Consider the following 2,198-nt stretch of genomic DNA (forward strand, 5'->3'; position numbering starts at 1 on the left):
GCATGATAATGTTCCTCTGCTGATACAGTTTTCTTATGTCTTCAGAAAAGTTTTCCTTACTAAGGCAAACATAGACCTGTCTCACTCAGCAGCTACCCACAGGGCTCACGTCTAACAAAAAACCACCCGGGGACCTGGCAGAAGCCATCAAAGCCACAGACTCATGTGTGGTGGTTAAAGGAGGGTGATGGCTAGGATGAAACTTGAAGCACCTGTAATCTAGGCTCAAGGACTCTACTACATTTAGGATTATGTTGTATTGAAACATCTCAGGATCCTCTGTAGTTGCCTGGACCCTTTCTAAAACACTAGCCTCTCTTTATATCTTTGAATCACCAATACTTCAATCATAAGAAAGGGTGACACAAATTTGTGATGAATAGTGAAATCCTAAGCAGAGTTACTCCAGTCTAAGACCAATAATTTCATTGAGCTTAGACTGGAGTAGCTCTGTTTAGGATTTCCCTAGAAGTGTTGGTAGCATGTAAACTGTGTGCCCCCACAAGTCTCGTATTCAGACACTCTCATAACAATATTGGTTATATTTATGGGCTAAAGTTATTTCCCTTTTTCATACCTTCAGCTGGATAGATAAAACACAGGTGAAGTCTGAATAACATGTTTTATTTAAAGGAAAACAACAAAGCATTCAGACAAGTAAGTGTTGGTGTGGAATGTTTTAGCTTATAAGGGTAATGTGACTCCATCCTCACTGCTATGCAGCAGTTACACCTTTCTACCACCGGTTAAGAGGTTTACTGTACCTGTTTACGAAAATTTAGGTTCCCTCGAAGGTGCAGGCTTTCCCCTTTCACCTCACAGACCCTGGCTCTCAAAAACTCCCCAGGTAGATTTAGTGCTTTGGTTTGTACTAGGATGCTTACTTTTCAGGCTAAAAAAAGCTTTCTCCCCCGACCCTACCTAAAAAGCCAAATAAAAATCTTGGCTAATCTGCCAATCTTAACCATAGCCTCCAAACTCCTACCTGAGGAGGGAAGTTTTTCTTCTCCTTTCTAAACTGATGTTTGCTCAGCTTCTCCCAACCTATGGAGTTCCATGGGCTCTTATTGGCTGACAATCACATAGATTTAACTGTGGCTATAATTACAAGGATTGATTCAGAGACCTGAATGAGAGGCAGAATTTTGGGGGTGAATTGCCACACCACACCACTTGCTTCTATATGTTCTTGGCAAAGGAAAGGGACAACGTCCAAACAGACCTAATTTCTACAAATCCTCTTGTGTCACGGGCAAGGATTGTCCAAAACAATGTACGCTTAAAGAATCCACATCTTCATTCTTTTTATTTCATCTTTATTCTTCTTATTTTCAGGGTGAATATTCAACCCACAATATGTTATGCAGTGAAATCGTCCTGCTGTGCCACCCCAAGGGGAGCTCCTGGCGGGAGATTGGCAACGGGTTCGCTAGCCTCTGTTCTTCCCGTTTTGCCACAACCGCTTCTTCACTGCCTTTCCAACTGCTTATTCCGGCTCTTCATTATGCTCTACTCCAAATCTTTTCTCAGTATTTGTCCCCTGAAGCCACGTCCTTTATTTACAAATAAGTATCTTTGCCATGGAAATATACCAATCCCAGTTCCCAGGAATCCAGACTTTTGTCTCCTCTCACATATTCTACCCTTAAAGAACATTGCATTAAGTGGGTGTCATCATGGGCCAGCCTTGGCCCATCACCTTACCACCTGCCAGTGAGTCCTCTTCACAGGACAAGGAGCTAGGGGAGCCAGCAGAGCTGGCCTCAATGCCAAAGGAGCCTATGTCAGATTCAGCCCTGGTGCCAGAAGAGCATGCAACGGAGCAGTAGTGAATGCAGCCAGGCACTCTGAAGAAGCTGTCGGGGGTAAGGGTTTGTGGAGGGCAGAGGAGAAACTGGCATCTGGGAGGCCTGAGCCTCCTGAGCCAGCCTCAAGACAGAGGAACTGTGTGAGGGAGGCTGTGTGAGAAAGACGCAGGAGCACACACTTGCAAGCCCAGTGCCTGGCGGAGATGATCTCGGAGAGTAAGGCATGGTAATCAGGGGAAGAGGAAACACCTGCCCCTTGCTCTCTTCTTGACTAGGACTGAGTATATAAGGAGGATGCAGAGCAGGACTCGGCATGGAGGCAACCTAGCTCATCGCCACCTGCAACCTGAGCTTTGTGCCTGGACGCTCATCATGACTCTGCCTTGTACC

Source organism: Eublepharis macularius, chromosome 6 (assembly GCF_028583425.1).
Source record: "Eublepharis macularius isolate TG4126 chromosome 6, MPM_Emac_v1.0, whole genome shotgun sequence".
Taxonomy (NCBI): domain Eukaryota; kingdom Metazoa; phylum Chordata; class Lepidosauria; order Squamata; family Eublepharidae; genus Eublepharis; species Eublepharis macularius.